Source organism: Aegilops tauschii, chromosome 6, assembly GCF_002575655.3.
Source record: "Aegilops tauschii subsp. strangulata cultivar AL8/78 chromosome 6, Aet v6.0, whole genome shotgun sequence".
NCBI lineage: Eukaryota > Viridiplantae > Streptophyta > Magnoliopsida > Poales > Poaceae > Aegilops > Aegilops tauschii.
The window spans coordinates 175,021,202-175,047,186 of NC_053040.3; positions in this window are offsets into that span (position 1 = coordinate 175,021,202).

The following is a 25,985-nucleotide window of genomic DNA, read 5'->3' on the forward strand; positions in this document are numbered from 1 at the left end:
CACTTGTGCGGGTTCGTATATCGTAGGCCTCATTGCACAGCATCATCCACTCCAGTTGCCCTGCCCTGGAGTGCTTGGTGCTTGTTTTCACAGTTAGAATCCGTTATCTCCAAATAAAGTCGCCTACCTTGTAAGAATTGGAATTTCTTTTGACGGAAGGCAGCTCATCATCCAAGATGCCCCTTCACTTCAAAGGTTGATCCTTGATTCTAGTTATTCACCGTTGCAAATAACCGTCCTCTCTGCGCCTAAACTGGAGACCTTGGGTGTAATACATGATCTCTATGCTCATTTCAATATGGTGTTTGGCTCCACAGTTCTTCAGGTACTTTATATTATCATACACTTGTAACCATAAGCTGCATTTTAAATTTCTGCGCATAAGTTATATATCATCTTGGAGTACACATTTTGTACTAATATTATGTTCTGTGCTCAATGAAGAGTTTCTCCATGGATGGCCTATCAATGGTGCTGGATTCTGTCAAGATCTTATATATCCAAATGAATAGTTTTGATCTGAACAAGATTATTGGCTTGCTGCAATGCTTTCCATGTCTGGAGAAGTTGTATATAAAGGTGATAATTTCACGCACATTGGAAGCCCGCATATAGTGTACTAGAATTAACCGTTCAGCTGTTGCCCTTTCGACACTCTTTTTTTAGACCTTAACTGTTTTCAATCTTCATGTCTATTTAGGCAACAGGACGGGGTAAGAAAGTTATAACCAATCGGTGGATTCGTAAGCATCGGAATTTTCTCACTTCTCATGAGATTCGATTGAAGACAATAACGCTAGAACGATATGTAGCCAACCGTGCAAACACTAGATTTGTCACATTCTTCCAGCTGAATGCGAGGTTACTATTGTCCACCAGGCTTAAGTTTATCAGCAGCATGGTTTTGACGGATGGGTATGTGGAAGAGCAAAAAAAGGAGTTTCAGGTGGGCAAAAGAGCTTCTAAACGTCCCGAGCTTCTATTTACAACATATTGTGGTCATAATCCAGTAAATTTTACGACCCAGGATGTTCATTCTATGGACCTGACCGATCCATTTGATTGTGACTGCCGAAAATAGTGCTGGAGTTAGATGTTGTTGCCCTTTTCAACCTGGATTTTTTTGTAAACCTGATGAACAATTAACCCTCGTGCTTTTGTACAGTTTGTAAGTTGGAGTTAGATGTTCTTGCCCTTTTCAACTCGGCTGCGACTGTCATATTTTCTTTGAAACAAGGCAAATAGCTTGACAGTCGTTTAATTTAGAGTGAAATATTGTAACAACTAACAAATACCAACCAAGGGAAATAACATCACTCTCGTTGGCTGCTTGAGCTCACTGTGCATTACAGAAGCCAAGTGATTAGCCCCCACCAGCACCCACAAACTTATTTCAAACTAGCACATCAAATGGGCTGTAAATTTTCATAGGAAAGGCTGCATGACCGTGACAGATTTGGATTCTGACATTTGGGACCCATGAGGAAATAGCCTATCCAAGGTGGTGTCGACTTACTAGCCAGTCAACAAACGATTCTGCCTACCAGCCGTTGGATTGACATCCAACATCTGTCGTGTATCTTCTATCTCTTGTCTTCTTCTTCCTCCAGCCGCCCAAACCAAACCACCCCGCCGGCTCCGCCTGCTCCCGCCTCACACGGCTGGCTGTGCCTCCGCCGCCCTACCGTATGTACCCTCCAACGTTGGCCAGTCCCTCCCTCTATTCACCCACACGTCCTGTTATTCTCCGGCGATGTCAGCCCCAACACACACCCGCACCCGAACCAGTCAACCCTCGTACTCCCCTCCGCCTGCGACTAGACCGGCGCATCTTCCACGGCTCCTGTTCATTCCGCCCGAGGCCTCGCCGTCGTCCTCCACCTTGCGGCCTTGGTTCGCTCGCCGTGCGCGGTGCGCCGCCCTCTTGCGTTGTCAACATCGTCAACAACCGAGAGGAACAAGGAGATGATTATACGTGGAGAGGATGACAGTAGGGACCCACCAGCGTCATGGCAGTATGCAAGCAAGAGCCTCTATATTACAAGCCCAAAAATATGGTTCCTCCTAATGGTTGGACATCTGGGGCTCACGCCATTGTCAACGTAGACAATAAACGAGAGAATTACACTACGAGCGGCTGACACCAGGGACCCAGCAGGTTGCGTAGTTTTTTTTTTGAGGAACCAGCAGTTGTTATTTATACTAGTTTTAGCGACGGATTAGGGTAACAATGGGGCTGTGCGGGGGCTGTGGCCCGTCTAGCCAGGGTTTTATTTATGTTTACCACATCATGAGCCCAGTTGTGTTGTTTTCTTGCTGAAAATGGCTAGCCGAGTTCTATATTTTTTAAGAAATACCCAAACGAGGCCTACTTGCTTTATCAGCCCTACTGGGCTGCAAATCTTTCAAGACGAGGAGAATTTCATTCGGTTTGCCCAGAAATGGGCTGTACATTTTTAAAATACATCAAACCGGGAATTAGTTTCAATTTTTTTCATTACAAGATTTTAAATTCCATTGATTTTTATGCGTGGACAATTATTTGGATTTTATATTTATATAAATTATTTTTCAAAATAGTTTGAATGTGAATCGATATTTCGGGATTAAAAACAGTTGACCGCACCAAAATATGCAAAATTTCGTATACTTCTTAACTGTGGCCACAATATGGGGTGTAATGCTAACAAAAAGAAGATGGGCTGCAAAAAATTCTTAAGAATTAGCAAATGGGCTGTACATTATTAGAAATAATGGCTGATGGGCTGTATGCTGTTTTCCATAGATTTGAGGCTGACTTGTGCGCCTACTATAGGTTGACGCGTATTCTTTCCTAAAAAAAAGGTTGACGCACACGCAACGCCGTGTCAACTTACTCAACACACGAGAGCAGTGACTGTTGGATGTCCATCCAACGGCTGTCGTGCTTCTTCAATCTTTGCTCTTCCTGCTCCAGCCGCTCAAACAAGCGTCGGCGGGACTGCCTGCTCCCTCCTCCCGCGGCCGGCTATGCTGCCGCGCAGGCCTCACCGCCCCACCGTACTCCCATCGCTGGCCTAGCCATCCCTCTACTCACCCACACCTGTTGTTATTCTCCGGGGACGGCAGATGAACCGGTAAACCCTCGTACTCCTCCGCGTGGGAAACAACTGCCGAGTCATCCCTGGCTCCGTGTCGTTCCCTTCCTAGACCTCGCCGTCGTCCACCGCCCTGGTGCTCTCGGCGCGGCCTGGTCAACATGGTCAATGAACGACATCCATCGGAAGTGGACTGTATGTGGAGAGGCTGACAGCTGGGTCCACGGCCGCACGCAAGGAAATGCCTCCTTATTACGCGCAAAATAATGATTCCTCCACCAGACAGCTAGGACCGACGGGAAGGGCTTCTGTATTTCGCAAAAAAAACGTTCCCCCCGCTGATAGTTCGGACCCACCAGCTATATCTTCGCACGCAAGGAAGTGCCTCCTTATTACGCACAAAAAAATGAATACCCCCTGCTAGCTGGGACCCACCGTAGTGGGTGGCTGACTTGTGGGCCTACTAAGTTGACAGGGGCGGAGGGCTTTGTCAACTTAGTCCATATGAACGATTCTAGCTCCAGTGACAGTATGATGTCCATCCAATGGCCATAGTGCTTCTTCAACCTCTGGTCTTCTTGCTCCAGCCGCCCAAAGCAGCGTCGATCGTGCCGCCTGATCCTGCCTCCCGTGGCCGGCTGTGCTGCCACGGAGGCCTCACGTCCCCCATACTACTCCCATCGCTGGCCAGGCCATCCCTCCACACACCCACACCCCCTGTTATTCTGCAGCGACGGCAGCTTCACACCGCAGCCGAACCAGTGAACCCTCGTACTCCTCTCCGCGTGGGCATCCACTACCGCGTCTTCCCCGGCTCCGCGTCGTCCCCTTCCTAGGCCTCACCGTCGTCCACCGCCGTGGTGCTCTCGGCGCGGCATGGTCAATGTGGTCAACGACCGACTTCCATTGAAACAGTACTGTACGTGGAGAGGCTGACAGCTGGGTCCACGGTAGCCGCAAGGAAGTGCCTCCTTATTACGCGGAAAATAATTATTCCTCCACCTGACAGCAGGGACCCACCGGATGGGCCACCGTATTTGGCAAAAATAACGTTTCCCCCCTGACTGCTGGGACCCACCGGATGGGCCACTGTATTTCACAAAAAAAGTTCCCCCGCTGTTAGCTCGGACCCACCGGAAGTGCCTTCTTATTACGCACAAAAAAATGAATACTCCCCCTGCTAGTTGGGACCCACCTTGGTGGGAGGTTGACTTGTGGGCCCACTAAGTTGACGGGGACGGAGTGCTTTGTCAACTTAGTCAATATGAACGATTCTAGCTCGAGTGACCGTACGATGTCCATCCAACGGCCGTAGTGCTTCTTCAACCTATGGTCTTCTTGCTCCAGCCGCCCAAAGTAGCGCCGGTCGTGCCGCATGCTCCTACCTCCCGTGGCCGGCTGTGCTGCCGCGGAGGCCTCACCGCCCCTACTGTTCCCACCGTTGGCCAGGCCTTGCAGCGACGACAGCCTCACACTGCAGCCGAACCAGTGAACCCTCGTACTCCTCTCCGCGCGGGCTTCCACTGCCGCATCTTCCCAGGCTCCGCATCGTCCCCTTCCTAGGCCTCGCTGTCGTCCATCGCCCTGGTGCTCTCGGCGTTGCGTGGTCAACATGGTCAAGGAACGACTTCCATCGGAAGAGTACTGTACGTGGAGAGGCTGACAGCTGGGTCCACGGCGGCCGCAAGGAAGTGTCTCCTTATTACGCGCAAAATAATTATTCCTCCACCTGACAGCAGGGACCCACCGGACGGGCCACCGTATTTCGTGAAAAAAAGTTTCCCCCTGACTGCTAGGACCCACCAGCTACATCTTCGCACGCAAGGAAGTGTGTCCGGGCAAAAAAAACCGATTCGCCCCCCTTACTGCTGGGACCCACTAGCTACATCTTCCCACGGAAGGAAGTGCCTGATAGTCGGGACCCACCTGGTCGAAGCGTATGTAGCGTTGTCATTCTGGTCGTGAACGTGTACGTACATACTGGTCGATGTAGAGGCGCGCACGTGTCGTAGTAGAGGCGCACACGTAGCATGTACACGTATGTACAGTGACCAGTGTGCAAGAAAGAAAATACGGCCACGTACATACATACGGGTGAGGTCTCGAACGCCTACTCACGCATACGTACGGCCAGGGCTCGTGTACATGGCTGGGTCGGAACGGAGAAACTACGTCGTCATCGTGTTCAAGGGGAGGCAACGGAATGCGTCGTGTTCATCGGGAGGCAACGGAACGCGTGGGAGCCAACCGGCTTGGACGGAACAGCCGATGGAAACGAGGCCTGGCGTACCACAGAACGGAGGAAACAGCCTTGTGTTCGACCGGCCACGGTCGAAATGGGATCCTGTTCATCGGGAGGGGTCTGGCGTACCGCAAAACGGAGGAAACGGACTTGTGTTCGACCTCCTACGGTCGAAACGGGGTCCTGTTGATCGGGAGGGGTGTGGCGTACCGCAAAACGGAGGAAACAGACTTGTGTTGGAGCTCTACGGTCGAAACGAGGGTCCTGTTCATCGAAAGGGGTGATGCGTACCGCAAAACGGGACTCCACAGGATACTGTTCGTCTCCACCGTCGACCCCCTCCAGCCTCCACGGGCTACTGTCCATCCACCGTCGACCTCCTCCAACCTCCACCTGCGACTGTTCATCCACGGGCTCCTGTTCATCCAGCCTCCACCGCGCGCTGCTCCACCAGCTACTGTTCAACCAGCCCTCTCCATGGGCTCCTGTTCAACCACCCCTCCACGGGCTACTGTTCATCCAGCCCTCCACGGGGTCGTCCTGTTCATCCAGCCCTCCACGGGGTCCTGTTCATCCAGCCCCAACCGGCTCGATCCATCGGGGTCCTGTTCATTCAGAGGCAACACCACGGGGTCCTGTTCATCCACCCCCACCGGGAACTGTTCATCCAAACCCCCCAGCAACGCTCACTGTTCATCCAGAGGCCGCATCGATCGGCTTCAGTTAGCAGCAGTAGCGAAGGAATCGCTCGATCGGGTTCAGTTAACAGCCATCGATCGATCGCTCGGGTTCAGTAACACGTAGCCTGCAGTGCAATCACTCGGGTTCAAAAGGCGAATGCCTCGCTCGGGTTCAGTTTGAGCCCAACGCCTCGCACCCACGCGTGTGCATGTACGAGAGAAACGCGCAAACCTCCGTGCATCGCTCGGCCCCGACCACCCACCGTAACCGGGAGCACCCCGATATTTTCCTAGCCCTCGCTTCCACCACGGTTTTTTCCGTCATGGACGGCCCAAAGAATGTCATGCAGCTGCGTCTCCGGCCCGCCCAGGATAAAAAGCCCATTTTCTGTCATGATTTTTTGTCATAGAAGTAGGAGCCCACCACATCTATGATGATACCGGGTTTTGTCACAATTATCGTCATAGAAGTGTCATAAGTATGACAGAAAAAAATTCGTTCGGCCCAAAATGTCACGGATGTGTCTTTTTTTTTGTAGTGAAGTGAACGAGTGGGTAGGCGGCGGCAGTAGTTCATTTTTCAGCTCTTGAGGGACTAGATTCAACAGTAAACTGAGTGTGTACAGGCGACAACAGTTACTACCCCTCCCTCGCCCGATGCACGCCTGGCAGAAGATGCACCATCAGCGCATTCAAACGCCTCCATTAAGAAACCTACTCCGGCCACACGTCAGTTCACGAGCGGGTCTGTACTGGTACTGTAATAACAAGAGTTAGTGGTCGCTTTACTTAAATTTAATTAGCTTTAATAGAAATTTGTACTTAAAACAAGCAATGCATTGGCTCATTCTATCAGTGCCACATGATCAACATGCACAACAATGAGAATTATTATTCTCAAGACGGACACGATCAGCACATTTTTCGCACTTTCACACAGATAATACTACCAAGTTTGAATTGTTTGTTACGGTTGTTGTCATCTGCATCATCATGCCGTGTTTCCCAGCTTGCAAGATTCAGAACCAACAAATAAGATCCAAATAATAAGTACAACAAAGATGCCTACACATCTCATTGATTCCCAGCTTGCAAGATTCAGAACCAACAAATAAGATTCAAATAATAAGTACAACAAAGATGGCGAATGCTCTTGACAGTCACAACATCTGTAGTTGAGTATTCCTGTTTGCACAACATAGATAAGAAGAGCATGATTACTATAATAGTGGCACTCCTTGAATTCAACCTGAAGCTCCACTCGTATGAGGCCTGCCTGGAGTTCCATGATTCAATTCATGCGCCTTTTTCTGCAGTTCACCTGAAATGAAGCAAAGATTGCATCATTCAGCTATCAAGAAGTACTTGCTCTCGTGAGCTAACAGGTTCTTCTTTTGTAGTTGCACTAAAATGGAAGAACATTAAGGTTGGCTGTCCGGCTCATGTAAGGTGCAACTATAATTTTCTTATCCTTTTGTGAAATTCCATTAAAATAAAGTGCCATTGTGGTGACAGTGACGGCTCATCTTGCAATGGCTAATAAAATGTTACACGAGATTACCAGCAGAATTTTACGGAGATTTTGGAAACTCCAATCACCATTTTGTGCAGTTCCACCAAAATTGAGAGATGTTACCCACGTGACATTTTAGTTGAACTGCACAAGACACTCATTCCAAAAAAAGTGTTTTGTGCAGTTCACCAAAAGGTCACAATAGCAACAAGGTGAAATGGATATCCCTCTCTGCACAAAAAGATAGAAAGTAAACAGATGTTGGTCAATAAGAATATACGAAACATACACGAAATGAAAAGAAGCATCTTAATTATATTCATGGCAATCACGCAAGGACAGTAGAAATTTTAAAACGTCAACAATGCTTCATGTTACCAGAAGCATTACGATCAACAATGACATTCGTCAAATATGGGATTACTTTAATGGTGGCATTGCTTTTTTACCAGATACAGTAAATCAACAGCAGCTAAAGAGTTGGTTTAAGGGCATGGGACCATGGGGACAGCAGGACACTCAGCAGCGTAAAGGAGCAACTTACTTATCATACTGGGGAAAACAGCAGGAGTACCATTTGTAACACAGTTTAATTGCATCATATCACTGGAGGCATTAGATTAACAATAACACTGGTTAGACATGTCCTTAAGGTAACAGTGTGATCGCTTCATTTTACATGCGCCCTTACATTAACAACAGCAAAAGGTTGGTATAAGGACATGCGACAGTGGACGCATCAGCACAATGTACCTACAAGGAGGCATAAAGTGGTGATGTCGAGTTTGTTCATGCTCTGTGAGGGTAGCAAATCTAATCCTGGAGACCTTTTACTATGTGAGGGCAGCAAATCTAATCCTGGAGACCTTTTACTATGTGAGGGCAGCAAATCTAATCTTGGAGACCTTTTACTATGTGAGGGCAGAAAATCTAATCCTGGAGACCTTTTACTATGTGAGGGCAGCAATTCTAATCCTGGAGACCTTTTACTATGTGAGGGCAACAAATCTAATCCCGGACATACTCTCTTGACTTGTCCACTAGCCGCCACTTTCTATCCTTTTTTCAACCAATAATAGATCTATTCCTTATCCAGTTTGTACTGCGTTTTCCCATTATTTTCCTTTTCAACAAAGAGAAATCTTATTTTCTCTTTGAATCAAGTCCTAGATTCATGCTACGACTTCCCACCCCCCTTCTTCGTTGTTTGAACCAAGTCCTATATTCGAATGCATGAAGTAGCTTTACCTCTAATAATACTAAAAATTTAGGTGGCTTTGGAAGAGCTGATGGGAGTAGAAAAAGATGCACATGCATACACGTGGGGAGCTGGGGTAGTAGAGCAAGGCCGCTTTTGAAGAACTTATACCTGAGGGTCGTCAGGATGTCGGCAGCGGCAGGCCGGATCTGCGCACAATACGGCAGGGAGGAAGAAGGGTCGGAGGACCTCCCGAGCCGGCGCTGTGTCGGAGAGAACGGAACGGGCAGAGGATCGAGCCCCTCCGGCAGCTGTGGGTTTCCTCCCTCACTGGCGATGACCACATGAACGATGCACCTAGTCCTCTACACACACCAGCCGAAGGGATCCGGCCGGATCTGTGACCAGCGGTGAGCAGAGAGAAAATGTCGCTACCGCTGTCTTGTTTAGATCTGGAGAGGATGAGAGAATGAAGAGAGCAATCCTAGTAAAGCAAGCGCTCAGGCCCCTACGTACATATATAGTGGAGTGATTATCTTTTTCTCTCCCCAACAAGCGTTTCAATTTGTGTACGTGGCATTAAAGAAAACAAACTCTCTATTTAAGGTGACTAACTGTACGAATCCTACTTACTACTACTCTATACCCCTATATAGTGTGTGAATAACTTTGAAAGTTGGTCGTTGGATGAAGCCAATCTGACGGTACAAAGATGGCAAATCCGAGCACTACTGGTCGTTGGATATATCTACATTCCACCAAATTATGCACGTGTAGAATCTAGAAGACTCCATGGTTGAACGTAAGCATAATGCACAAACCTCAAAACACAAGCACTTCTCCTTTGTTCTAGAATCTTCCATATCTTAATTGCCTAATCTTTTTTTTCAAAATGAATTGTCACTATTTGTTTTTACTTTATGCTTTACAATGCACAATTCCATGAATCCTAAAATAGTTTTTTTTATAAAACTAATTGATTTTTAACTAGATGAACTATAAGAATTAAACAAACATCTACATCATGCATATATGACTCAAAGCTTACATGCTATAGTGTGTTATTTATTCATAATTTGGTTACCAAATCTCATGCGTGCAATGCACGTGTACCTTACTAGTAGTAGTAGTATTGTTCACTTGTGCTTCCCGGCCCTCCATTCATTGAACAACCCCACGGGTGAATAAACATACAATACTAGTATTTATATAGAATGAACAAGATCGAACTATTTTCGCGTAGTTAAAAGTTGAGGGCGGGGCTTTTCCCGGGCAGTACGCGCGGCAGTTTACGCGTAGGCGGTTTGACAGAGAGGCGAGGAGGGTGAGGGAGTAGCGCATTCAACTTACTTACTGCTGGAAAGGTCGGGCTGTGAGATTTGATGGCACGTTACTGCTGGAAAGACTTGTGATATGACTACTCACTATAGTCATGAATTACTAGCGGTACGACCGGGGTGATGCCCCGCTTCCGTTCCGCACTCTAATCTGGTGCATGGCACGTCGACCCGGATGCTGGCTCTCCCACATGTTGGCGAAGTACGTAGTAGTAAGAAGGAGCAATATGGTACATACTAGTAGTACTACTACTCACGTCGGAGGAGTGCGAACCACGGCAGCCCAATGTACCAGCAGTAGAAAACAATGTGCTGATATGGCCATAAAAAACAATGTGCTACGGTCCAGACTGTAGCGTGTATAGTACTACTCCTCTTTGTTTGGATCCCTGAGTTAGAGCTAGTTTGGGTTGAAATAGCCTCAAATTATCCAAGTAGGAGGGGTTAGTTTAAGCTAGTTTGCTCTCAACCAGCTAAGAAAACTAGCCCGGTGGAGAGGTTCTAATTGGGTTAGTTCTCCTCGGGCCCACTAAAAGAGAACTAAAAAATATCCCCTGCCCGCACCAGATCACTCCCTCCGCCCCCCCCCCTTGCACGACTCCTCTCTGTTCCCCATCGGGCCGCCCGCCCAAGCGCCGCTCCGTCGCTCGCCCTCTCTCTCTCCTCCGGCCGCTCTCTCCCTCCGGCCTTCGAAGCTCGCCCCGCTCCCCCTTCACCGGTCGTTTTTCTCCCTCTGTCGTGCGCGTCGGCGGCGCATCTACCAGGGAGGTCGCGAGAAGGGTGACTTTGTTCGTTCCTTCTCTGTCTCATAGCCATATCATTGATCTTGCTCGCTCTAGCCTAATTCTGATTTGTAAAAGTAGATCTTGATTAAACTTGGTATAGATTTGTGGTGCACGCATGGAATTTTTTGATGCTGCTTGAGGAGGTAATAAATCTTTCTAGAGGCCCAAAGTTCAGTTCACCTTTCTAGGTATTTCAGTTTTAGGCTTGCATTATTTCTAGAGGCCGAAAGAATCAGTTCACCTTTCTAGGTATTTCAGTTCCAGGCTTGCATTATTTCTAGAGGCCCAAAGATTCAGTTAACCTTTCTAGGTATTTCGGTGTCAGGCTTGCATTACTTCTAGAGGCCCAAAGATTCAGTTCACCTTTCTAGGTATTTCAGTTTCAAGTTTGCATTATTTCTAGAGGCCCAAAGATTCGGTTCGCAGCCGTCGGCAAGTGCCCTGCTACCCATGCCGGTGTCAGCCTCAACACGCAAGCGCCGCCGTCGGAGGGGTTCCCGGGGCTTGGGCTCTATAGAGCCTTCCTCCAGAGCGACGAGGATGAGCTCCTCCCTGGGTGCGTGAGGGGCTCCGGGCTCCCTCCCTATCATGAATTGCTTCCGTGATGAGTTAGCTCATGCTTTGTTTCATGGAGTGTATTTTTTTGTGAAGCTTGATTGAGGACTTGTATGTTTAAGTGGGATATCTCATTTGTATGGAAAAAGTAAAATTTATCATGTTTTGCATGCTTGATTTGTAAAGATGGTTCGTTTATGTCAATTGTGAGCGGGAGGAGGCCACACAAGAGCCGGCCACACCAAATCCGGCAGGAAATAGGGTCCAAAGTAGTCAAATGATTGAGAAAGAACATTTATTGTCAATCTAACCCTGCCATCCATACACCTCTTTGGTTTAGAGTTAGTTCAGGGTTAGAATCTAACTCTAACCTCTAACTGAGTTAGAGTTCTCCTCGTCTCGGTTCATCGCCACCATACTTTCCCCATTCATGTGTTTTCAGTATCCTACGAATCAAAGAGGCCCTTAGACTGGTTTAGGTCCGGTAGTTTTTATAAACGTGTTATGTCCAAAATTTAATGAACGTGCTCCGGTTTCTATGAAAATAATCCGGTTTCATGTACTAATTCATTTATTTATTTATTCTTCTGCGGGGGGTTTGCATGTAATTCGTGAGGTCTGAAATGTAAAGTACCCCGGCATATGCTCCAATTCGTGCATGCACTACGACCCAGATGCTCTATGTCCCACATGTCGGCGAAAGGGAGCACGTGGAAATAGCCTAGGAGTACATATAGCTATAGGAGGATAAATGCGTGAAAAAATATGTACAGTGAAGCGTAGCTGCGGTTCGAAAAGGAGACCTAAAGTGATGACAGGTATAGGTCGCACGCACCCAACTAGTGGTAGTACTAGACATACAACTACTTTTTCCCTCAAAAAGAAAGGGGAACGAGTGCTCAGTACTCCTATTCTATAAACACGAGTCCCATCTGACAACAGCGTCCGTGCTACAACTAGCTATTCTCCCTAGTTTCTCTCTTCTAATTCTAAACTCAGCCGACGCCCGGTGGGCGGGGTGGGGATTTGCCGATGGTCGGTTTGCTCAACTGCGGCCCCACCTCACAGTGAAAGCGTTACGACTGGAATAAAAATGCCATATACTCCCTCCATTTCTAAATATAAGCCTTTTTAGATATTTCAAATGGAATACAACATACGGATGTATGTAGACATATTTTAGAGTGTAGATTCACTCATTTTGCTCCGTATGTAGTCACTTGCTGGAATCTCTAGAAAGACTTGGAACGGAGGGAGTAATATACTAATAAAACATTAAGGCCACAAGATAATGCAGTGCTGGTTACAAGAGGCAAGAAGAAGAGATGCATCTCGACGACGTCCACCTCCTTGACTCAGGGCGTCGGCCCACCAAACGGCGGCTAAGTAGCAGCGGCTTTCGTGGCCAGGTCGACGTGCTTCTGAACAATGGCGTCCAAAGATTCCAGCCGCTGGAAGAAGGCCAACGTCTTTCTGTCCTCGCTGGCCTTGTAGTGGCCTATGTAGACTATTTCCTCGTAGACGTGGATGTGCAGGTCGACGGTTTCTTGCATGGCGAGGCGCTGCATGATGAGCGCGGCCTCGAGGTGCACATTCTTCGTCGCGACCTCCGGCACCTGCAGGGCCACCAGGGCTTGAAAGAGTTTGTCACCATGGAGGCCGATGAGGGAGGCAGGCAATGAGGAGCCTGGGCGCACGGGCTGGAGCAGTACGGCAAGGTCGTCCGCCCGCTTCTTGACGGTGGTGAACTTGCGGTTGGAGTTGACCATCATGTCGTCCATGCGAGAGGCGAAGCCGACGTCGGCGAGGGCTACGACGCTGGCGGTCGCCAGCACCGTCTGGAAACGCTACGTAGTGCGGGGCCGCAGGCCGGCGCCTTGGATGATTTGGCACAGCCGACTGTCGCTCGTGTCCATCGCCTCCATAGGTGCTTGTGGCTTCTGGTCACTTGGTCTTGGATTGGAGTGAGCAGTGTTGCACAGTAGATGGATTGGAGTGGCGGGGCACCTTTATATGAGAGTCCAAACTCTATTGCATTCACATCATGCTGGCTCTATTCTGCTTCTCCAATTAATTTCCTCTGCATGTAATTGAGGATGCATCATTGACCGTTCAACGTCTCGGGAACCGCTACCCTCTCCCCTCCTTGGCATTCAAGCACCTATGGAGGCAACTGCCGCTCGCGTCTATCACGTGTCAGGAAACGTTCGCGTCGACGAGGAGGTGCCTATGGTGACTTCATAAATTTCAAGATGATAGTACTAGTATACTCAATATTGTGCACCGCGACCAAGGCGGAGAGGAAAACGAGAGAACTACGCATTTATTTACGGTGTAGATTCACTCATTTTGCTCCATATGTACTCCGTCTCGATGTAGTCTAGTCACTTGTTGAAATCTCTAGAAAGGCAAATACTCCTTTCTGGTTTACAGGGCTATACTAGCAAGTACTACAATAGTGGGCTCACATAGCAATTTTGTCTCATGCAAGAGCCTGGCTATATGCGTGCTCCAAGGTTCACAACTGCCACGTTCGGGTTGCGCTTGGCTCTTCGCCTCTTCGAGAAGACGAACAGTGATGTTACTATTGCTACTTCTACAGTATCGAATCCACTGCTGCATGTCCGTCCACCGCGAGCGGGAGGGATAGGTTGTTGTAGTACTAGTATAAGCAAAAGCCTGTCCTCGTCTGTGAGCCACCGCGCGCATGGGCGAGGGAGAAGGTGTGTAGTAGTAAAATCAAGCTTCTCCTCGTTGTACGAGTTGACGCGACACATCATAGCACTAGCCCCACATGGTTGCCTCTAAACTTAGCTGAAAGACCCGCGGTGTACAATACTCCATTTGCTACAACCTCTAACATTTACCCCACCACAAATTTAAATATATATTCCTATCTTGACCAGATGAGCATGCAAACTACAATCACTAGGATGACAGGTAGGGCCAGAAGATTATTTTAATCAAAAAAAAGCATGGAGTTGATCCCATGGATTTTAAGCTTGCATGCACGGTACACGCTATCCTAGACTACTCTACACATGAAACTACCACATGAGACTAATTTTATAGCCAAAGAAAATTACCGTGCTGTTCTAAAAGACTCTCAAAATAATATAAGTGAAGCATGAGAGATCAATAATTTCTATAAAATAAAACCACCACCGTGCTCTAAAAAGTATAAGTGAAGCGCTAGAGCAAAATTATCTAGCTCAATAGATATAAGTGAAGCACATAGAGTATTCTAATAAATTCCGATTCATGTGTGTCTCTCCCAAAAGGTGTGTACAACAAGGATGATTGTGGTAAACTAAAAAGCAAAGACTCAAATCAGAGAAGATGCTCCAAGCAAAACACATATCATGTGGTGAATAAAAATATAGCCTCAAGTAAAGTTACCGATAGACGAAGACGAAAGAGGGGATGCCTTCCGGGGCATCCCCAAGCTTAGGATTTTGGTTGTCCTTTAATTTTACCTTGGGGTGCCTTGGGCATCCCCAAGCTTAGGTTCTTGCTACTCCTTATTCCATAATCCATCAAATCTTTACCCAAAAACTTGAAAACTTCACAACACAAAACTCAACAGAAAATCTCATGAGCTCCGTTGGTATAAGAAAACAAACCACCACCTTAAGGTACTGTAATGAACTCATTCTTTATTTATATTGGTGTTAAACCTACTGTATTCCAACTTCTCTATGGTTCATACCCCCCGATACTAGCCATAGATTCATCAAAATAAGCAAACAACACACGAAAAACAGAATCAGGCAAAAACAGAACAATCTGTAGCAATCTAATTTGTTCGAATACTTCTGGAACTCCAGAAATTCTGAAAAACTAGGACAACCTGTATAATTTTTATATTGATCTACAGCAAAAAGAATTGGTATTTTATCATGTTCTGGTGAATTTTAACAATTATATTCGTGAGCGCAAAGTTTCTGTCTTTTTCAGCAAGATCAAACAACTATCACCCAAGAAGATCCTATTGGTTCTACTTGGCACAAACACTGATTAAAACATAAAACCACATCTAAACAGAGGCTAGATGAATTATTTATTACTAAACAGAAACAAAAGCAAGGAACAAAAATAAAATTGGGTTGCCTCCCAACAAGCGCTATCGTTTAACGCCCCTAGCTAGGCATAAAAACAAGAATAGATCTAGGTATTGTCATCTTTGGTATGCAATCCATAAGTGGCTCTCATTATAGATTCATAAGGTAATTTAATTTTCTTCCTAGGAAAGTGTTCCATGCCTTTCCTTAATGGAAATTGGAATCTAATATTTCCTTCTTTCATATCAATAATTGCACCAATCGTTCTAAGGAAAGGTCTACCAAGAATAATAGGACATGTAGGATTGCAATCAATATCAAGAACAATAAAATCTACAGGCACATAATTCCTATTTGCAACAATAAGAACATCATTAATCCTTCCCATAGGTTTCTTAATGGTGGAATCCGCAAGTTGCAAATTTAAAGAACAATTATCAAATTCACGGAAACCTAACACATCAGACAAAGTTTTGGGAATCGTGGAAACACTAGCACCCAAATCACATAAAGCATAACATTCATGATTTTTAATATTAATTTTAATAGTGGGTTCCCACTCATCATAGAGTTTTCTAGGGATAGAAACTTCCAATTCAAGCTTTTCTTCATAGGATTGCATCAAAGCATCAACGATATGTTTGGTAAAAGCTTTATTTTGACTATAAGCATGAGGAGAATTTAACACGGGTTGCAACAAGGAAATACATTCTATTAAAGAATAATTATCATAATTAAATTCCTTGAAATCCAAAATAGTGGGTTCATTGCTATGTAAAGTTTTGACCTCTTCAATCCCACTTTTACCAATTTTTGCATCAAGATCTAAAAACTCTGAATCATTGGGACGCCTTTTAACTCAAGTTGACTCATCTCCAGCCCCATCTTTATCAAGATTCATATTGGAAAACAAAGATTTAATAGGGGACACATCAATTACTTTTAGATCTTCATCATTATTATCATGAAAACTAGAAGAACGCGCTTTCACAAAGCAATCTTTTTTAGCACGCATCCTAGAGGTTCTTTCTTTGCACTCATCAATGGAAATTCTCATAGCTTTGAGAGACTCATTGATATCATGCTTAGGTGGAATAGATCTAAGTTTTAAAGAATCAACATCAAGAGAAATTCTATCCACGTTCCTAGCCAACTCATCAATCTTAGGCAATTTTTCTTCAAGCAAAGCATTGAAATTCTTTTGCGAATTCATAAATTCTTTAACACTAGTCTCAAAATCAGAGGAATCTTATTAAAATTTCCATAAGAGTTGTTGTAGGAATTACCATAATTATTAGAGGAATTACTAGGGAACGGCATAGAATTAAAGTTTCCTCTATACGCGTTGTTACCAAAATTGTTCCTACCAACAAAATTCACATCCATAGATTCATTATTATTCTCAATCAAAGTGGACAAAGGCATATCATTAGGATCAGAAGAAACACTCTTATTAGCAAACAATTTCATAAGTTCATCCATCTTTCCACTCAAAACATTAATCTCTTCTATCGCATGAACCTTTTTACTAGTAGATCTTCCGGTGTGCCATTGAGAATAATTAACCATAATATTATCTAGGAGTTTAGTAGCTTCTCCTAAAGTGATTTCCACAAAAGTGCCTCCTGCGGCCGAATCTAAAAGATTTCTAGAAGAAAAATTCAATCCAACATAAAAATTTTGTATAATCATCCATAAATTCAAACCATGTGTAGGGTAATTACGTATCATTAATTTCATCCTCTCCCAAGCTTGTGCAACATGCTCATGATCAAGTTGCTTAAAATTCATAATATCATTTCTAAGAGAGATGATCTTAGCAGGAGGAAAATACTTAGAGATAAAAGCATCTTTGCACTTATTCCACGAACCAATACTATTTTTAGGCAAAGAAGAGAACCATGTTTTAGCACGATCTCTAAGTGAAAACGGAAATAGCTTGAATTTAACAATATCATTATCCACATCTTTCTTCTTTTGCATATCACACAAATCACGAAGTTGTTTAGATCGGTAGCGGCATCTTCACTAGGAAGGCCAGAAAATTGATCTTTCATGACAAGATTCAACAAAGCAGCATTAATTTCACAAGATTCAGCATCGGTAATATGAGCAATAGGAGTGCTAATAAAGTCATTATTGTTGGTATTGGAAAAGTCACACAATTTAGTATTATCTTGAGCCATCGTGACAAACAATAAATCCAACACGCAAGCACAGAAGAAGCAAGCAAAAAGAGACGAACGCAAAAGGGCGAATAAAACGGCAAAGGTGAAGTGGGGGAGAGGAAAACGAGAGGCAAATGGCATATAATGTAATGCGAGGGATAAGAGTTTGTGATGGGCACTTGGTATGTCTTGACTTGTGCGTAGATCTCCCCGGCAATGGTGCCATAAATCCTTCTTGCTACCTCTTGAGCATGCATTGGTTTTCCCTCGAAGAGGAAAGGGTGATGCAGCAAAGTAGCGTAAGTATTTCCCTCAGTTTTTGAGAACCAAGGTATCAATCCAGTAGGAGACTATACGCAAGTCGCCTAGTACCTACACAAACAATCAAGAACCTTGCAACCAACGCGATAAAGGGGTTGTCAATCCCTTCACGGCCACTTGCAAAAGTGAGATCTGATAAAGATAATAAGATAAATATTTTTGGTATTTTTGTGGTATAGATTGGAAAATAAAGATTGCAAAATAAATAGTAAACTAGAATTGTAGATTGGAAACTTATATGACGTAAAGTAGACCCGGGGGCCATAGGTTTCACTAGTGGCTTCTCTCAAGATAGCATATATTACGATGGGTGAACAAATTACTGCCGAGCAATTGATAGAAAAGCGCATAGTTATGATGATATCTAAGGCAATGATCATGAATATAGGCATCACGTCCGTGTCAAGTAGACCGAAATGATTCTGCATCTACTACTATTACTCCACACATCAACCGCTATCCAACATGCATCTAGAGTATTAAGTTCATAAGAACTGAGTAACGCATTAGGCAAGATGAAATGATGTAGAGGGATAAACTCAAGCAATATGATATAAACCCCATCTTTTTATCCTCGATGGCAACAATACAATACGTGCCTTGCTGCCCCTGCTGTCACTGGGAAAGGACACCGCAAGATTGAACCCAAAGCTAAGCACTTCTCCTATTGCAAGAAAGATCAATCTAGTAGGCCAAACTAAACCGATAATTTGAAGAGACTTGCAAAGATATCAAATCATGCATATAAGAATTCAGAGAAGAATCAAATATTGTTCATAGATAATCAAGTTCATAAACCCACAATTCATCGGATCTCGGCAAACACACCGCAAAAATAGTTACATCGAATAGATCTCCAAGAAGATCGAGGAGAACTTTGTATTGAGATCCAAAGAGAGAGAAGAAGCCATCTAGCTCATAACTATGGACCCGAAGGTCTGTGGTAAACTACTCACACATCATCGGAGAGGCCATGGTGTTGATGTAGAAGCCCTCCATGATCGAATCCCCCTCCGGCAGATCACCGGAAAAGGCCCCAAGATGGGATCTCATGGGTACAGAAGGTTGCGGCGATGGAAAAGGTGTTTCGTGGCTCTCCCCGATGGTTTCAGGGTATAAGAGTATATATAGGCGAAATAAGTAGGTCGGTGGAGCTACGAGGGGCCCATGAGGGTGGGGGCGCGCCCACCCCCCTGGGGCACGCCCTCCTACCTCGTGGCCGCCTGGTTGCTTCCTTGACGTCCACTCCAAGTCTCCTGGATTGCGATTGTTCCAAAAAAGATCCTCGCGAAGGTTTCATTCCGTTTGGATTCCGTTTGATATTCCTTTTCTGTGAAACACTGAAATAGGCAAAAAAACAGCAATTTGCACTGGGCTTTCGGTTAATAGGTTAGTCCCAAAAATAATACAAAAAGGTATATTATAGCCCATTAAACATCCAAAACAGATAATATAATAGCATGGAACAATCAAAAATTATAGATACGTTGGAGATGTATCATTCACACACGGATTTTGCCGCGGGAATCATGTATAATTCAAACTACAGTACTCATAAATTCTGGCGACCGGCATGTGTACTGTCCCCGTCGATCTAGATTCCGGCCGCCAATAAATACTACCTTGATCACGTTGTCATGCCTGCATTCTCATCTACATCCTCCCCTCGCTCGCCCTCTCTCTCTCTCTCTCTCTCTCAAATATCTGCCATGGCGCCGCCGGCCTGCCCACGCACCGACGAGGAGTCGCCCCCACCCCCCCCCCCCCCCCGAGGGCGCTCACTCGATTAGCAGCGACGAGGACCCCTACGCGCCGCCTGACGAGGTTGCGCCGGACCCCCCAACTTTGGATTGGTTTTGGGGCCAGTACAATCTTTGTCTGTGGAAGTCGCTACCGCCGGCTGAGAAAGCCAGGCAAGTGGCGTTCAAGAAGGAGATGGCGGAGGAGGAAGCCAGGTACCAGGCGGCCTGTGACGCCCTTGATTCAATCATACACTAATCATACACGCTAATGTGTACGATCAAGATCAAGGAATCACGGGAAGATATCACAACACAACTCTAGACACAAAATAAAATAATACAAGCTTTATATTACAAGCCAGGGGCCTCGAGGGCTCGAATACACAAGAGTCAGCGGAAGCAACAATATCTGAGTACAGACATAAGTTAGACAAGTTTTCTTAAGAAGGCCAGCACAAAAGCATCTACGATCGGAAAGGTAAGGCCTCCTGCCTGGGAGCCTCCTAACTACTCCTGGTCGTCGGCGGTCTCCACGTAGTAGTAGGCATCGACGATGGCATCTGGCTCCTGGGCTCTGACATCTGGTTGCATCAACCGGAAAGAAGAAGAAAGGGGGAAAAGGGGGAGCAAAGCAACCATGAGTACTCATCTAAAGTACTCGCAAGCAAGGATCTACACTACATATGCATCAGTATCAATGAAATGGACTGTATCTGTGGACTGGACTGCAGAATGCCAGAAGAGAAGGGGAAAGCCTAGCCTATCGAAGACTAGCATCTTCAAGCAGCTCCAAGCATCTTGCAGCATTCAGAAGAGTACAGAATAGCATAAAGTAAAGTAGTAGTAGTAGTAGTAGTAGTAGTGTTATCAACCTCGGCCAGAGATCCTTTCTCGACTCCCTGCGAGAAAGCAATCCCAGAGCCATACTATGCAGTTATCACCTCAAGTATCCGGTTCTAGTTGTAGATCAGGATACAACTCCAAGTGTCTGTTACCGTAGGAAAGGCTATCGACAGATGTTTTCTTCCCTGCAGGGGTGCCCCAACTTACCCACGACGCTCGATTAACTCTGGCCGGACACACTTTCTCGGGTCATGCCCGACCTCGGCCAAATGATACGCCGCAACCCGACCTAGGCTTAATAGAGAGGTCAGCACGCCGGACTAAACCTATGCCCCCAGGGGTCATGGGCCATAGCCCCGAGAACTCCTGCATGTTGCGTACGCGGCCGGTGAGCAGACCTAGCTACCTCCTTTAACAACGCAGGTGCTTACGCAGTCCAACCCGGCGCGCGCCGCACAGTCGCTGACGTCTATTAAGCTTCGGCTGATGTATACGACGCAGAACGCCCATACTATGCCCACGTGATGGTTAGTGCTATCAGGCCAGAGGCCCCTCGGATCAAATATCCAAATCGTAGTGGATTAGGAGCATGCGGTAATGAGCAGAGACTCACGATCGATGTGACCCCGTCGCCCCATCTCGAGGACTTGCGGCAAGGGCTAATAATGCCCGGCCACGCCTCGTAAGTATCTCGCAGGCACCTTGCAGATCAACCCGACTCCACATCACTCGCAATTAAGCTCGCGCGTGTACCCCTCAGGGTCGACCCGTCTTTAGTAACATGGTTCAGTGTAAAGTCATAGTAACCACAGTAATTGTGTGTTTAACACCAAGGGGAACCCTGAGGAACCACCCTCGGTGGATTCCACTCGATGTAATCATCAAGGTGAACGTAAGAGGAACCACCCTCGAGGTTCACACTTGAGGGGTTGCACGACAGAGTTGTATCGGAAGTGGTTAAGGAGGAAATCACCCTCGATGACCACGACCGAATAGCTACACTACAGAGGTCTCATCCGGAGTGATGTATGAGGTTCCACCCTCGGCACTCGATGGTAACTCTGTAGAGTCGAGCAACAAAAGGGGTGTGATGTGATGTGAGGTGTCAGGCTCTGGTCGTCGATCACGTTGATCGAGTCGTCGATGTTGAAGCAGGGGCAACAAGGACCAGGTGGGGGTCATTGATGGATCACTAACCAACCTATACTAAGCAGTTTAGGATAAGCAGGTAGGTAACAATAAGCATGTTACAAAAGCAGGCTATGCATCAGAATAGGAGCAATCACCACGTCGTTCTATCCCAACGACGCGACTACGGTGGTCGGAAGCGACGGCAGTGACGAGCTCGGGCGGCAGACAGAGAATGGCGCGGCGGCGAGCTAGCTACGACGATGCACAAGGCGCGAGGAGAGGAAAGGAGGAAGGGAGGAGCTCACCGAGCGGCTCACGGGGGCCTGTGGTCAGTTTAGTAGCAGCAGAGAGGTCGCCGGAGTCGAAGGGGAATGGCGGTGACCGGAGATGCAAACGAAGGGGCTCGGCGCTGCAGGGTCCCTCGGCTCCAACGAAAGGCGTCAGGCGACGTGGAAGATGGCGGCGAAGACGTTGGGCATGATGGCGAGGCGAGGCGGTGGCCGCGGTGGCGATGCAGCACGGCAACGGCGGAGTAGAGAAGGAAGAGGAGTCGAGGCGGGCACTCCGGCAGCCCCCAGCGCAGTCCAGTGGCACTAGGCAAAGAGGATGATGGCGCTGGAGCTCTAGGACAGGCCGGCGAGGCCGAAGGGGCCCGGTGGCCGCGGGATCGACCGACGCAAGACGACGGTGGCGCTCGGGAGGAGTGAGCGCGTGAGGGAGAGGGGAAAGGTGGATCTGGGGGAGGAGAGGCGCAAGTGGGAGTGGGGAGTGGGGAGGGAGCCCAAGGCGTCGGGGCTGCCCTTATCCCCTCACCGGCTACGTGGCAACAAGGGGCACCGCGCTGGGTCCGGTGGGAACGAGCCGGGGGGGCTCGGTCGCGTGAACAGAGAGAAGGAGAGGGATGACCGGGGAGGGGGAGTGGGCCGGCCTAGCTGGGTTGGCTGGGTGGGTGGGCCGAAGCCCAAGTGGGGCAGGGGCTTTCTCTCCCCTCTACTTTTCCTTTTCTCCTTTTTTTCTTTTTGTTTAATAAACATAGAAAGAAAGGAAGTTAATTGGGCATCCAAATATCTTAAATAAATTATGGAACTGGGCCCATAAAATCCAAGGCATTTTTTGCCAGTGTCACAAAATGTTTGGAGGCCAGGGGATGTCATTTACATTTTCACAATTAAAATGACATTAAAAAATGCTGAAGTTGCAATGAAATAATTGCTACTGTCCATCTTAGCTCAATGGTGATGTTTTTTCCTTAACAATTAAATGTTATGGAATTTTGGCTAAATGATGAACATTTTTCTACCAAGTTTTGTGCAACTTCAAATTTCACTTTGAATTTGAATAGAATTCAGAGAAGGGCTTGAGTTGAGATATTATCCCAACATGATTAAGCTTTGTAAAACAAGATGACTTGGCACTGATCATAAGGGATTAGTGTAGTGTGATGCTGGGGATGTTACAAATCTCCTTCACTATAAGAAATCTCGTCCCGAGATTTAAGAGGTGAAGTAAGGGGGAAAGAGTTGGTTACGAAATTCTAGCGAGTCTGCTTGTTCTTGGCTGCTCTTCTTGAAGAAGGTGATCCCTTTCATTGATGTCTTCATTTCTTTGCTTCACATCACCGTGATGAAGTCGTCATCCTTCCTTCGGAAACTCCATCGTACTGATGAAAAGGATACGGGGTAACTTTGTTCGAACGGACCTCTACAAGGTTGATTAACTGGTAGATAACTCCGGTAAAGAGGTAGAAAGTAACTCTCGAATTGATCTTAAGAAAACATCGAGAGCAAATAAGAAGGTACCATAAGAAGTTTTGAGCGGGCAGGCAATCGTCTGATGCCTAATCAGAAGGCCAAAGGGGTTCGGAGCAATGAAAGGAAATATTGCGTCTGATACCAGACTAGATCATCTCTAGGACGGTGGCTCATGAATTACATACTAAGGCAAGTGCAAAGGATAGTTCGGAATCAAGGATGTATAGGAGAGTCAGGTTTCGATCCTGTGGAACCGTGGGTTATGGTCCCACCATGTGGTTCAAAAGTAGGAAGGACGCTGACATATTGCACAGTCATGGTAGCAAGGCATGTCAGGGGGTAGCCTATCGGTTTTGTTGGCAACAACGTCGGTACCAAGGGCGAGGGATGAAGAGAACTGTTTTCCTGCTCGCAAGGCAAGGCGGACCAATAGGCAAAGTTCTCGTCCATCGGTGGTTACCGAAATGTCATCAATAACAGCAACATGGTCTTAGTGACTGTGTGTTACACCGAGGTGTTTACATAAGCAGGGAAATATTACTGCTTATATCATATAGATCACAAGAAAGATTAACAATACAATGGAAAGGAAAAATGTGATTATCAGATTAAACACTCCAATGGAAAGGAAAATGTGTTTAAACACAAGTATTAGGAGTATATCCTTCACAAGAACAAGTAGAGCAGGATATACCTAACAGGACAGCAAGTAGAATTGCAAGAAGGTTGTCGATATTAACACAAATCATCGAGGGGGCAAGGCTGGTATTTATCATCATGAATTCGATTCATAACCTGGAAGAGCTCAGAATGTTGACGATGATCATGACACATTTGTCAAGAGATTTCATGAAGATGTAATCGATCGGTGATGACATCAAGTCAAAGGAATGATGAAGTGAAAGGTTATTGGAACCACGGGTATGACACAAACTCGAAATCAATCTTGCTGTTCAAGGCGAAATGATATGACGAGGAAGATCGACGTAGGCTTAGCTCATCATCAAAAATTGTGCTCCGGGAAGAAGGACCAGGTAGCACAGTGCTACCTCTTGAGCACTGCGTTGGTTTTCCCTTGAAGAGGAAAGGGTGATGCAGTAAAGTAGCGGAAGTATTTCCCTCAGTTTTTGAGAACCAAGGTATCAATCCAGTAGGAGATGACGCACGAGTCCCTCACACCAACACAAACAAATAAGAACCTCGCAACCAACGCGATAAAGGGGTTGTCAATCCCTTCACGGTCACTTACGAGAGTGAGATCTGATAGATATGATAAGATAATATTTTTGGTACTTTTATGATAAATAGAAATAAAGATGCAAAGTAAAATAAAAGGCAATAAAAATAACTAAGTGTTGGAACATTAATATGATGGAAAATAGACCCGGGGGCCATAGGTTTCACTAGTGGCTTCTCTCAAGATAGCATAAGTATTACGGTGGGTAAACAAATTACTGTCGAGCAATTGATAGAACTGAGCATAGTTATGAGAATATCTAGGTATGATCATGTATATAGGCATCACGTCCACGACAAGTAGACCGAAACGATTCTGCATCTACTACTATGACTCCACACATCGACCGCTATCCAGCATGCATCTAGAGTATTAAGTTCATAAGAACAGAGTAATGCTTTAAGTAAGATGACATGATGTAGAGGGATAAACTCATGCAATATGATATAAACCCCATCTTTTTATCCTCGATGGCAACAATACAATACGTGTCGTTTCCCCTACTGTCACTGCGATCGAGCACCGCAAGATTGAACCCAAAGCTAAGCACTTCTCCCATTGCAAGAAAGATCAATCTAGTAGGCCAAACCAAACTGATAATTCGAAGAGACTTGCAAAGATAACCAATCACACATAAAAGAATTCAGAGGAGATTGAAATACTGTTCATAGAAAATCTTGATCATAAACCCACAATTCATCGGATCTTGACAAACACACCGCAAAAGAAGATTACATCGAATAGATCTCCAAGAAGATCAAGGAGAACTTTGTATTGAGATCCAAAGAGAGAGAAGAAGCCCTCTAGCTAATAACTATGGACCCGAAGGTCTGAAGTAAACTACTCACACATCATCGGAGAGGCTATGGTGTTGATGTAGAAGCCCTCCGTGATCAATGCCCCCTCCGGCGGAGCGCCGGAAAAGGCCCCAAGATGGGATCTCACGGGTACAAAAGGTTACGATGGTGGAAATAGGTTTTTGGCTCCATCTTTGATAGTTTGGGGGTACGTAGGTATATATAGGAGGAAGAAATACGTCGGTGGGGCAACGAGGGGCCCATGAGGGTGGAGGGTGCGCCTAGGGGGGTAGGCGCGCCCCCTACCTCGTGCCTTCCTCGTTGATTACTTTACGTAGACTCCAAGTCCTCTGGATCACGTTTGTTCCGAAAATCACGTTCCCGAAGGTTTCATTCCGTTTGGACTCTGTTTGATATCCTTTTTCTGCGAAACACTGAAATAGGCAAAAAAAAGCAATTTGGGTTGGGCCTTCGGTTAATAGGTTAGTCCCAAAAATAATATAAAAGTGTACAATAAAGCCCATTAATCATCCAAAACAGAATATAA